General features: G+C 37.5%; 1 protein-coding gene across 2 annotated transcripts in view; it reads right to left on the bottom strand.

Moving 5' to 3' along the window:
- dchs1b (dachsous cadherin-related 1b) overlaps positions 1-9,703 on the bottom strand; it is a 115,325-nt gene extending 105,622 nt beyond the window's left edge. The window contains exon 1 of one of the 2 annotated variants that reach the window (XM_058789412.1): positions 9,345-9,703. The gene's annotated coding sequence lies outside the window, so the exon portion shown is untranslated. Of the gene's footprint in view, positions 1-4,580; positions 4,940-9,344 lie in introns of those variants that run through there. The other variant, XM_058789411.1, reaches the window with a different exon arrangement.
- Between the last annotated feature and the right edge of the window lie 4,660 nt (positions 9,704-14,363).

Raw genomic sequence — 14,363 nt, 5'->3', positions numbered from 1 at the left:
AAATACAATTTAGTTTTTGAACTTTTACTGAGTCCTCCACATCTCAAGTGCAGTGCTTTACTAGGTGAGCTACCAAGCAAGTTTACTAGATCAGAAAAGCCAAACAAATGGAACTGGTTATGTGATGCAAACATCGAAATGTATTAGTTTACAAACCATGTCTTAAAATACACTGTGAAAAAAATATATATATTTTGAAAAACAAAAATTACTGGATTACATTTTACAAGAAAATCCCATTTTTAACATTTTTATAAAATAACATTTTATGAAATTCCATGTTTAATTGATGCAATGTGTTACCATTTCTTTATAGATATTTACTTGCAATTATTTCTGAATGAAAATTTTTCAAAATACAGCCTAAACTAACATTTTAGTGTAAAAGTGTTTTGAATATTGTGCAAGGAACTGTACAAAAATAGTCTTTATTTATCAGTTATATTTGTGTAAAATAAAAAAAATAAAAAGTTGTTGCCATTGTACTGCCTTCAGTGTTCATTTCAGCTGAAAACTATACAGTGAATTGTATTGTAAAGCTACATTTTTGGAGTTCCAACCAGCCTGGGTTGAATATCTGTCATCCATTCAAAGCAGGGAGGAGTAACTTCAGAAAATATTTTTCATTTTATTTTTATTTTTTTCTTTTGTTAGATATATGGCAAGTGCACGGAATTGCACGCAATCTGTTTCCTCCAAAGAACAATTCTGAGATGATTATAAGGCTTCAATTAAGAGCATAAGGAAAGAGAAATGGATATACACCCTTGAGATCTAACATCTAGACAGGGAAATCACTCAGCAAGAAGGCTATTTCTCTCCAACTGTTTGCAGGAAACAGATTAATCGTGGTTTCCCCTGGACCAACAAAGAGATCAGAACTTACTTCTAATCTTAGAGTTTCAATGTCTGCAAAAAAGGGTGGCAAATACACATTCATATTAAATAGCAATCATTAAATGAAATACAAAGTACATAAGCTGCAGTAATGATTCTCAAGCAATGTGTGGGAGAGTGGTTTCAAATCCCCCTCCTACTGGAACACACACCCTATTCTCTTGGCTTATTCTAATTAAATCAAACAGCTCCTCTCCCCCCATGTGTTGCCTCTGATCACTTTCCAAGTGTTGATGGGCAACAGTATGAACAGACTCCCCCTCACTGGGTAAGTCTTTCTTTTACTGCCTTATAACGTGCGTCTCATGCTGAGGCCGCACATGTGCCCTACGCTTCTGACATCAGCTATGATCTGACGCAGGAAAAGAGGTTCCAGAGCAGCCAAGATCACTTCTGTACTTCATTTAGTACTGATAAATTATTATATTAGGATATTAGAGCAACAGACTAGATCAGTTCTTGAATACATGCGGAGATGTACGTTGCTTTTTTCAGTCAATGTTAGCCTATAACTTTCAAGAGAGCGTGATATCAGATTGATATCACCTCAACCAAAATATGTACTAAAATATGTGTCTGTCTCCAATATTGCCCCTAAAAACAGCTACTAAACAAATATGAATCTAATTGACGAAGCTCATAACTGTACTTTTACAATATTTACAAATAGCATTGTGTAAGAAACACGCTTATAAATGTCAAATGAAATATGTTACGAGTCCACTGACTATCGAAGAAGGGCTCCCTGTAAAGCGATGTTTTTAATTACAAGGCGCTGTCAGTCAAATGGATCACAGATTGTTGCAAACCTCCACCCCTTCGAAAGATTGTCTAATCATCACACAAAACAAATACAGTGATTGACAGGCCAGTGTTCAATGAACAGATGTTACTTCCAATGCAAATAGCTCTCCTGAAAGCATGGCGTTTGAGTGGGACCAACAATGACGCTTTAGAACATAATATCAAAGTCCCTTTCAAGGAAGGTCTGTTCACTCGGCAGCCATATTTGCAACGCCTCTGGGCAGCTCAAACAAGACCAAGTCTTGAATGGGGAAATCCTGCAATCTCAAAAACTGCTCGCTGAACTCGCAATTAAATGACATATTTTAAATCAGCAACAAAATCTGAAATGAACTGCCCCATGAATGTTGTTTATTATGCTCAAATAGCGTTTAAAAAGCTTATTTTTCAGGCTAGACCAGCCAATGCAAATGCGCAGTCATAACGCGCTTAAGACTGCGAATGAGCACCGTCTGCTCTAGCCTCAGGTTTCTATGGAAACCGTAGCTTCTAATGACCGCTGCAGTGACACAATGACTTTACCATTCAGCGACTGGCTCTTTCATTTAGAAGGCAGAACTATTCCGCCATACTGTGTGTTTCAGTTTCTCCCATTCATAAGTATAGGAGTGAACCATCTTTGTATTTCTATAGTCTAGGATCATATCTAATGGACATCGATTTTTGCTCCATTAAAATCCATGGTACTTGTCTGCCATAATAGACTGCAATGAAGAATGCTTCGACAGAGCCCGTGCGTCCGTTAAATCCTACACACAGACGGATCACGAACGGCGTGACAAAACTGTATGGTTTTGAACTTTCATTCGATAGAATAGAACATTTTTAATCAATAATATTTAAGTTAATATTGAGTAACTTACATTTTAGTATTTCCAGTTATTTTGTTTATTTCTTCTCCGCCAAAGCAGGATTTACTGGTGTGCACCTGTAGGCCACCTACAGGCCTAACGATATAACCTCCAGAAAGGGTTAAAAATATCCACCACTAATGCACATAGCCTACATAATACAGACTGGAACACACATTGAAAAGATTCTGTCACATCACTCATCACCTTGGTCTTGGAATGCTGTATGACCAATCAGATTAGGAAGACCGGAACTAACTGTATAAACAAAGAAAAATTACATTGCTATGTTTTTAATTAGATTTAAAGGGAAATGGACTTAAAGCAGTGCAGACTTGAGTCAATCACCACACAATAGTGGGGTCCCATAATATATTGCAGAGTTCTTGATAGTAAGGGGACTACAAACTAATAACTACAAGCCAAGGTTGTTGTCCATGCGTTCACATACAGATGTGTGTAATGCTGTCATAAAATACACATCTGCAGTCATAGCATCCACTTCCCTGTACTTGTGAAGTGCGCACAACCCTTCATTGCCACTTCTGTCACTTCCACCGTCACATGCCTTTCACACATGAGTGAGTAAACTGCTCTCTTCTCTTTTAACTGCACGCTCATGATACTTAATTACAGCCTGTGTAGTTTGAAAGAGGGACCTAAATAATAGGCATGCCGTGATGCAGTGAGGCGCGTGCAGTTACACGTTGCGTGCAGGCGCATAGCCTACTATATAAGCGTCCGGTAGCCGCAGTCACCGATGAAAGAGCTCGAGCAAAAAAAATGGTAATCCTACAAAAACTCAAACATATGTCTCTTGTTAAAAAATGGGAGTCTGTTTTCGGGAGAACGCACGCATCGCCGCTCAAGAAGAAACCGATCTCCGCTCGTCCATTTACTGAGAACGGTTCAGTTTACGTGCGAGGAATAGTAGCAACTCCACTCCTCTTTATAGGAAGATGTGACTCTCTAGGATACAGGTCTGATGGGGTGAACGTTGGGAACGGTAGGCTCGGACCCACGGTTTAATAAGAAAACATATTTTACAAGATAGCACCCGCCAGGTTTATATAAAAAAAATAAAAAAATAAAACACTAATAGTGAGTGACTTTCAAAATCAACTAGCTATTTGCAAGGAATTTTAATATGAATTTTATACGGAGCTCAGTCCTATTGAGTTAGCGTCGCGCGACATTTTATTAATTAGTTAGTTAATTAGTAATAGCCTATAGTCTATGTGAGATATGTTAATGCATATTAAATTGAGAAATAGCCTAATTATAGTTTTGCTGATGTACCGTTCCTTACGAAAAGTGCTCCACTACGGCTAGCTACTTTCTCTGGCAAAAGCAATTTCTGTTTTGTGCTTCTTGTGGAGCAGGCTATGTAAAATAGCCTACATGTCTAAACCAATCAGCAAAATTATAGGCTATAGACCGAGGCTACTTGTAGATGTTAAGTTCGAGTTGTGAATTCACGTTCTGTTCTAAATGGTAGTGCTTGAGGGTTTTTACTGTAACGCTTAACAGGTACACAGTAGGCTAAGACCCTACACCTGAGCTGAATGAAATCACAGCTCGTTATTAAGCCCAACTAAACATTAAGTAGGTCTAGATAATTTTACTGATTTGGTTTAGATTCTTAAATTGTTTCTATGCGATATTTTGAATTACGTGTAGGTCCATTAAGAAAACGTTGCGTTTAGTAATTTTAACGCATCCACACAGGCATGCTTTCACCAGCTGACATGAAATAGGCGGACGAGCACGGGCTAGTCACTTCATCAGGGCATAAAACCTAAGAGAATGAATGAAACTGCTCGTCCACTCCTGCATATACAAAGAAGCACTTGGTTTTGCTCTCACAGAAATGTGAATGGGAGTAAATCGATCAATAACCCACATTTCGCTAAAATCATACAGCACTCCAGCGTTTTCCCTTGAGCAAACGCTGAAGGTGTCAGAATTTGTGTTAAGCAGACTGTCTTGAGTCATAGAGAACGATAGGATAACGACATTGATTCTTACATGCATCTGAACGAGCTCCGCGACTGTCTGTGAGCATCCGTTGTTTCACTCAAATCCAGTTTGTATGCAGATGTATCCAGTCCGTTCCCAGCCGTAAACGGATCGTTTTTTGTTTAAGATTAATACATCAGCATTAAATCCATGGGAAAGAAATAGAATTCTCATGCAGATACTCCTTGCTTCCCACCGGCAAATAGTAGCCTAGCCCTCAGGTGCGAGCGGGTCCGCATTCACTATTCCATTCACCAAACGGGATCAGAATATCTTACGATCTCCTCAGTGTCTTAATAGTAACGCGCACCTCCGGATAACGGTCACCTCAGCATCCAATGCTGCATGGACTGGACGCTCTGTGGAAACACCGCACCTCCGCGAGTGAAATCCGACACCCACATCAGGCCCGGCCTCTCCTAATTTGGGTTGCTAATATATTGGACACGTGGGGAGCGGTACAAAAGGGGGAGCAGAGAAAAAAAAAAGAGGAGGACTGAAGAAAAGACTAGAGTTGTTCCTGTGTAGACTGTAGTGCCACCATGCTCTACCTTGGAGAAGTGGTTTGAAGACAAAGAACCAGATTCAAGACCCTTTTCCAATGTGTAGTTTGATGGTGCATGTAACTTATGTTTTTGTATATGCATTTGCATATAGACTAAGTATAGGCCTTTATAAATTATGTATGTATAGGCTATTAAATTTGATACATTTTAAGAATTTGATCAAATTCTTAAAATGTACACAATTTATATAAAGTAATTAATCTAAATGAATTCAATTAAACTAAAATATATAATGGTATATATACAAATATTGAAATTATTTTTAGAATGAAATATATGGCACCTTACTGATTGTATTGTACTATAAAAATGATAACAATAAAATGTATTATATGATAAAGTAACAATTATAGGTGTATAAATAGAAATTATGATTTTAAAATTTTTCTGTTAAAAAATGTTTATTCAGTTCGATTTAATTCAATTTTAATAACATTACCTAAGGTGCTAAATGATGTCCAGCATGTAATATGAGGGAAGATATTAAAAGGAACATATTTCAGGTTTGGGGCTGTGGGGTAAAAGATTGAGAAGATTGTGTTCTTTTAATGAGATAAAATGGGAATGCCTACAATTCACTGATAATGTTTCAGATTTAGAATAAATTAGCATTCCACATTATTTAATGTCTGTGAGTGGACATCAAAAAATGTCTACTAGACCTTGCTGGACGTTATTTGTAGTCTAGGGAGTGTAGGCATACACCCCGCAGACCGAAGGAGTCTAAGTGCACACCAGCACCAGGAGAATCGGTGTGACAGCAAGGTCATTTATCAACCTGGGTTTCAGGTCAACCCCCTCCAACTGCACCCAAGCGTTAAGTAGGGAGAAGGGCTGCTGCCTGAATACAAACCTGCAAAGGAAAGCACAATCTTTCCATGTTAAACAACTCAAACCCTCAAATATAAAAGCTACAATTTATGTTCTTATCCATGATTCTTTCTGTAAATATCACATTCATTGTTCTCCATTTTTTCCAGGGTTAGAATCTGAATATTACGCATAAATATTTAAGTCCTTCATAAACCTTGAGGTGAAATCAGGCATTCAATCATCTTCCCCCTTGCATATGTAAATTTCTTTGCAGTGCCATTCTGTTGTAAAATGACTTTACCGCAGAACTCACGATACACGCTCCTAAGTGTTAGCAGATGGTGACGTTGCGTTTCTAGTGTGCGAGCGTTTGGGGAGAGGCTCCCCACAAGGTTTAGGATTTATTCCCAGTGAAGCTTTAGAGGTGGAGGACACACTTGGCTTCTGTTCAGAACCTTCAGATATCAGTCTCGCTGTATCTCTGATTTTCTCTATAGATGCAGTCATATTTAGCCAATGGAGGCTCATGCATATTCCCAGTCATACTAAAACACACAAACTCAATTTAAAAGTAATCTCACAGAGTTAAACCTACGCATGTGGAGCTGTATGATCCTTTTGAAGTTCTTCCATTGCTGATTTCTCACCATTGCTGTTGTTATCTTTAGGAGAAGTGGGACACAGGTACCTAAAACTTTGTGAAAGGCCTCTGCTCAAGTCATCTTAGTCTTTGAGCTGAATGGACTGGCTATGGTGAGTCCAATCACTGTGAGGTCATTTGGTTATGGCTCATTTAGAGTTAATAAGGGTTTCTGTCTAAGGTGCCAGCGTCATTCATACAGGGTGAGTTTGGCTGTCCTAACAGACTTTCTCTGGCCTGGACAGAGCCATTTTTAACTTCTGGACATTTTATACATTTTACAAAGGAAAACATTTTACTAACAAGGAAATATTTACTCAGACTCTAAATAAATTCCTAATTCTGTTATCTGTCGATCAGCATTAACTTTCAACCAAAAAGTCTGGTCCAGCTCGAGTTCACACTTTATTGCCTAAAACTTAAAGGATGAAGTCATTCTTCATAGCGTTAGGAGAGGAAATTATGTCTTTTTTCAGAATGTCATAGCAGCATGTGTAGTTATTTTGTTCAGTTGACAGAGTTTGGACTATTAAGACAATCAGAGTCCATTGTGTTAAGCTGAAGTCAGAGTACAAGTTTATTTTTGTGTGGCAAAATATAGCAAACTCAAGGCTTCTGCTGTATCCTCACCACACATGCAATCATTTACTTCTATTAATGGATTTAATATGCACATTTAGAGCATTTCAGAAACCTTGGCATTTCACAGTTTTTGACAAGTTCAGTAAATTCAGTCTTTGACAGTTGTTTTTCATCAAATCCTGAAAGATTTATTTCAACACAACGTCATGAAAATGTCATGCCTATATGTCAGCAAGGAAATCAGGAAAACATTTGTGTCTTATCTGTCAACTCGAGTAGGCTTGGCTAATAAAATCATCTCTAAGTGAAAAACGGATGAGTTCTGAGTATAGCTTTCCAGGTTTTGTGCAAATTGTTGTGATTCTGTGTGGATGTGTGTGAGAATATGCACAAATTCAATCAAATTCAAAGCAATGAGCTCTTCTTTGGTGTTGTTTTCTCCCTTATTGCTTACAATTTGGGAGAGATGATGTAATTAGGGCTGGGCTATATTTTTAAGCATGAGAAGATGTTCAAGGTCTAAAGTGAAGTGAAGGAGACAGATATAGAGACTACAGAAAGTAAGAAAAGTAGCCTCTTCTGAATCCAGTAACAATAGCAGTTAAATGTGATTTAATAGGCTTGTTTTAATAGATGCAGACAATGTCGATTAGATTTGTAATAAGTTTTTAAAAATGTAAACATATTTGTTCCATTGTGCAGATACTGACAGATTTTATTAAGCATCAGCTTTCAAACTGCAGATCTCTTGAAGATAAACTCATGGGAGATTCTGTCAGTCCAAGATACACTACACTGCGGATATTTGTGCATTGACTTTGGATTTCATTTGTATCCGTTTCTCACTCCCGTGCAGAAATATTGATGGATAAGTAGTTAACTGCTGTATGGCTGTGATTATCCCCTCATATTTTATGGCATTTTTGGTTTGAGGTTTGAATGATGTGAGATTTTTCACATGTGGCTAAAGTTTAACTTTAGCAATATTGGTTTTATTATTAAGTATTATATATACACCATTCAAAACTTGGAGTGGGTAAGATTTTTTTGTTGTTTTTGAACAAAGTCTCTTATGCTCACCAAGGCTGCATTTATTGAAGGAAGAAAAAAAAAACGGTAAAAACACTAACATTGTGAAATATTATTACAGTAATATTTATTAAATTAGAACAGTTTCTAATTTAATATATTTTTTTATGTAATTTTCAGCAGCAATTTCTCCAGTTCTTGTCACAACCTTCAGAAATCATTCAATATGCAAATGGTTATCTCACCTGCTTTTGAATGGTTCTATGTACATGGAAACGTAATATTGCAAGACAAAACTTAGTATTAAATTAGTGGGCCTTTCATAAGCAAGTCTTTGAAATCACTCTACTGCCCTGTATTGTCCTTCAAAAATGGCCTTTTTGAAAACAGGAAGTGAAAAATTCTGAGAACTTCCTATGAGTTATTTTATGTCCAGCACTGTGCTTGGGGAGATCAACATGGCCGCCTCTGCCAAGGCGACAAACCTCACCGTCAGCTTCCTTCCTTGCGGTGCCCTGACTGTGAAAAGCACCGTGGGAAAGAAAGAAACTCTTGGCCTTTCCTCTGCATTGTGCCTAGTCATTCAACATTACACTAGAACAAGCACTACAGTTTGAGACTAGTGTATTACTCTGTATGAGTGTGTGTTTGCGCATGTACAGTAGTATGTGTGTGTATTGATGGCATTCCGTGATTATGTATTTGTGAGTGATTTTGTGTGTGCAAGGATGTGGATGTTTGTATCGTGAACACATAATGCATTGAACTGTATGCAGTTTTGGCATCATACGCTGAAATTTCACCCTTATTGTGTTGCTGTTTTCTTATCTACGTTAATCGTTTCTTATCAGACCAAGAGTGAAACAGAACTCAGTAAGAAGCAGATCCAGACTCGACAAGGTCCTGCAAGGTCACACGCAGGGGTCATATCCATGGGCCTTTATTTCCCCCCTTTTATGGGCCTATTCTTGCCATTATGGCATATAAATGAGATTTTAAGGTCTACTGAAAAAGCAATCAGCATTGCTAAATCATCCTCCACCTCAGCCATTCTCTCAGCTTTGGCAAGTTAAATGACAAATGACCAAAAAAGGAAAAGATGGGGAGGTCAAGTGCCAGAAAATACGCAAATGGATATCTCACCTGCTTCCTGTTTATTGTTATGGAGATTGTTGTGCCTCGGTGATAAAGATGTTTGTCCTTCGACCCCAAGAATGGTGGAAATGGTGCTGCTACAGCTTCCGTCAACGCAGGAGGCCAAATCATTCAGCTCATCCATTTCCGACAGTAGTGCCTGGCCTCTGAACTTCAGGAAGGATGTGTGAGCCATGCGGAAGGTCTCAGTGAGAGTATCTGTTCGGCAGGAAAACTTGAAAGACAGTCAAGAATATTTGTGTTGGACAGCCTTGGGAGTTTTCTCTATCCTGCACATGGACACTTTTTAGATTAAAATCCTTATTTGGCTTGATTACAGCGATGCTAAGCCTGTTTTTATAATCTTAGTAGCCTACACTTTAATGACAGTTACTGTTTTTTTTAACACAGCAGCACGATCTTAGTCAGTTTTTGACAGATCTGTAAGTGGTGTTTTGTACGAATTTGAATGATTCTTTTAAGTGAATGAATCATTGTCGGTCAAAGGAGATGACGGAGCAATTCATTTGTTGGACCTACTAAACAAATACATCTGTCACTGAACGAGTCGCTGTTTTGAATCTGAATTAAACTCTAAAGCCCCGTTCAGACTACACAATTTTTTTGGGTCGGTTACGACAGTCACTGTGTCAGATTATGCGATTTTTACTCATAAAATCTTGTCATGTTGTGAACAAGAAACATGTTCAGACTATACAATGCTACCTGACCATTCATCACATGCTGTCATTAAAGTCCGTAACTTTTTGGGGTTAAAAATGATCCGAAATCAATATTTGAGCAAGTACATAACCAGCCAGTGTTCAAAACTATCGCCTTTAGCCCGATTCACAACGGTTAGCTTATAATAATGTTTTCTAATTTGAGTGGTACGGGTAGGTTTTCGTGGGAAATTTGAGCATAGCACTGCGTTATTACGTCACGTCTGTAAACATAAAGAAGTTGTCCCGGCTACTAGGCTATCGCATGTGAGGATCCTGCAGGTGGCGGATTGTTTAGCCTTTTCTCACAGCAGTTAGAATAATTAAATGTATCATTTTGATGGCGGATTGTAATCCAGAAAGTATTATGTGTTTATGAAACACATGTGAATGAAATTAAATTATATTCCAGTTTTAAATGTGCTTCTGATTACAGATAGCCTGAGTTTACACGATTTGTATTTGAAAGAAAACCAGTTCAAAAGGAGCATAGTTTGCTTTTTGGGTTCAAATAATTTCTTAATATGAAATTCGAATGGTATGACAATTAGATATTAGACTGTACAGAAATTGAAATCTACATGCTAATACACAATACTGGTAGTGACGCAATGCTGATGTTGTTAATTTGAGAATAAAGTATAACAATAATAATAATTTGGACGGTTTGATGTGATATGAACTAATCGATCGTTTGATTAAATCACCACTGGAAGCACGATTTATTGTAATGTTTTTTTTTTCCTCAGTTGGTCAGAACAAACGTGACTGACTTGTAACTTAGTTGTTCAGATGGCAATATATGGGAAAAATTCTTATTTGTGTCATATATTCCAAGACGTAGGCTAGAATCTGTGATTCCTGAGTATAGTATACACACCGGTGCTGTGACTGACTGCCACACATTCACCTCAAAACATTAGATTCGTCCGCGCTGGAGCCGTGCCAGAGTACAACCCCACACAAGCGAGATAATTCCGCAAGTAACTGCAATTCCAGGTTTTCAAACATAGATGGCGACAAAGAGGCAAAACTTAGGGACTGCAGCTTTAACAACATTGATAAACATGAACTAAGAATGAACAATACTTCTACAGCATTTATGAATCTTAGTTAATGTTAATTTCAGCATTTACTAATGCATTATTAAAATCACAAGTTGTGTTTGTTAACATTAGTTAATGCACTGTGAACTAACATGAACAAAAAATGAATGACTGTATTTTCATTAACTAGCCTAACATTAACAAAGATTAATAAATTGTGTAATAAAGGCATTGTTCATTGTTTGTTCGTGTTAGTTAATACATTAACATGTTAACAAATGACACCTTATTGTAAAGTGTTACCAATGCAACTATTAACATATTTAGGCTGTTACTGTCTTTTTCATATAGTAGGCTACTTTAATAAACAAAATCGATCGGTCATTAACTAACTGTTATTAACGCTGCTTTCACGTGCTGGTTGTTTGCACATGACGTCACTGATGACGCGCGAAATGCAGCTGGAGGGCAGGAAGTGATTTTTTAAATTTATTATTGCATTTAAAAACATTACAATATTTAAAAATTAACAAGGGGCATACGGACATCATCACATGTAGATATAAGGGCTACACAAAGCAGCATAATAAAAAATAATAATAATAAAAATAGAAAAATTTTACAAATATCTTACAACATTTTCAAGAATGTTAAAAGTTTTAGAAGCCTTTGAATTCAAAGGTTTGGACACATTCTTAAAAGAAGGAAGTGATTTTTCTCCACAGGAATCAGTAGCAGAAACTCAAGATGCCTGTGTTTTGCGTTGTTTATGGATGCTCAAATCGGCCAAACCGAGAAACCACAAGGAGCTTTTATCGTGTAGGACAATTTGTTGTTCATAAGAAAAGTCAAGAAATTGACTGAAAAACGCAGGAAGAAGTGGCTTGTAAACCTGCGTCTGCAGTCGTGAGGAGCGGAGTCGGATAATGCTAGTGTGTGCAAATGGTTAATATAATATATAATAATAAATTAAAATATTAATAATGATATAAATAGATTGAACTGCCACCTCTCACGCATTCAGCGTGAGACAGTCAGAATTCACTCAATGCGCTGTGCACTTCAGTGTCGGGCCGATTCTGGCTCGGATGCGGCAGAGTCGGCTCACTAATCGTTGTCGCATCTGGCCCGGAATCAGGCCCGAGTGCGACAGACGGAATACACTACACGACTTTTAAAATCTAAAACACCAGGCATCATACACTTACCGACTTTGTAAATAGTGACAAAGGAAAACTGGGCATCATACACTACGCGACTGAAGGCGAGAATCTAACCGGAGCTGGCCAGAGTGTAATTGCTATCTGGGATGTGGCTGTTGGTCCTATTAGCAGCACGTAAAACAACTTATTTAAATTCTCAATCGATTATAGCCTAGAAAGCAAGCAAATAGCGCCTTCATATATAACCTTAATCACTAAAAAGCTGTCACTCACTTCAACTTATCGCAATCTCACGATGTTCCATGATATGAAGCTCTCACAACTGCAAATAATATCTTATTTACACCGTGTCTGCGTGTGGCGTTTAGAGTGAATTCTGTCTCACGCTGAATGCGCGAGAGGTGGCAGCCCAACCTATTTATATCTTTATTAATATTTTAATATATTATTTTATATTATATTAACCATTTGCACACACAAGCATTATCCGACTCGCTCCTCCCGACCACAGACGCAGATTACAAGCCACTTTTTCCTGCGTTTTTCAGTCAATTTCTTGACTTATCACCCCTTTTGAACAACACATTTTCGTACACGATAAAAGCTCCTTGTGGTTTCTCAGTTTGGCTGATTTGAGCATCCACAAACAACGCAAAACACAGGCATCTTGAGTTTCTGCTACTGGTTCCTGTGGAGAAAAATCACTTCCTGCCCTCCAGCTGCATTTCGCGTATCATCAGAATCACATGATTGCAAACAACCGCAGTGAATGGTTGTCAACCAATGGGATGCTACCTACATGTTACTCTTTCTGACAACGAAGTACAAGCTCATAATCACGACTTCAGGTGGGAAATAGGACATTTCAGATAGCACGTGAAGGCAGCATACAATCATAAAAAAGACGCCACCTACTGACTTAATAATGTAACATCAGAACGATTCATATGAATGAATCTTTTTACCGATTCAAAAGAATCGAGTCACTGAAATAAATCAAAATCCTCACCAAATGGCTGACAACTAATTATGTAAATATGTAATAAACTACCAATTATGAAAACCCAAATTTGAGTATTTTAAGATAGGTAGTATTGTGGGAGCAATCAAAAGTGCATTAGAGAGAGCCACATGCCGCTGAAAAACAACATGAAATTTAAAATGCTGCTGGATTTGGGTCAAGAACGATTTTAAAAACGTGATAACTCCCCCGTCTGCTGGACTGTATGGTGACTTGGCTCTCAAAACAGGTCAACTAAAAGGACACGTCATCATCTATTTATGAGATTGAGATCTCTTCTGTTTTTAAGAATTAGGATGGAAGGGAAAAAAGCCATTGAGACAGATCAAAATTGTTCTTCTAGCTCAACACCAAAGTCTTAAGTCTGATTTACAGGAAACACACAACTGATTAAATGTACCCAAAATGAACTGGAATTGCTTTTTATTAAAGTGTTTTTTTTTTTGTTTTTTTGTTTTTCTTGAACTCAAAGCATTTCTTTGAACAGAAATACATTTCAAAATCTGGGAAATTTAACCATGTTTACAGCTGTAAGAGCAGTTCACAGAGAAGAAAAATGTCTAATAACTTCAAATTTAAGATCAAAATACCATGTTATGCATGGTACGTTTACAATAAAACAGGTGCAAGCAGCCAAAAAGGAGTAAAAACAACACGTCTCTTCACAGTGTGCTGTAGAATCCAGTTTAAGTGCTCGGAATGCAACAGATGTTTACTTTTGTTTCATCATTCAAGTGCACTCTTGACAGAGAAGATTTGTTAAACAGCAGATCAGGGTGGACATTAAAGAATGTAAATAGGCCATTCATTGTGCATACTGTAAGATCTCCTCATTATCTAGTCAATGGATTTTTTGCCTCATTCAGAACAATCAGACTAAATATTTGGACAAATACATTTGCCTATAAACATATGTTCAAGAAGACACACTTGTTAAATCCAAGTACGTTGCAAAATACTGGCAAAATACTGGCAAGATATCCTTTTATAACCACAAATATGAGGATTTATAGTCACAACACTCAATTTTTATATGCTATAAAGCTAAAGCTATGTTCCATTTAGTCAAGTGGCTG

This window comes from Onychostoma macrolepis, chromosome 10 (genome assembly GCF_012432095.1).
Source record: "Onychostoma macrolepis isolate SWU-2019 chromosome 10, ASM1243209v1, whole genome shotgun sequence".
NCBI lineage: Eukaryota > Metazoa > Chordata > Actinopteri > Cypriniformes > Cyprinidae > Onychostoma > Onychostoma macrolepis.
This window is presented reverse-complemented; position numbering and strand designations above follow the sequence as displayed.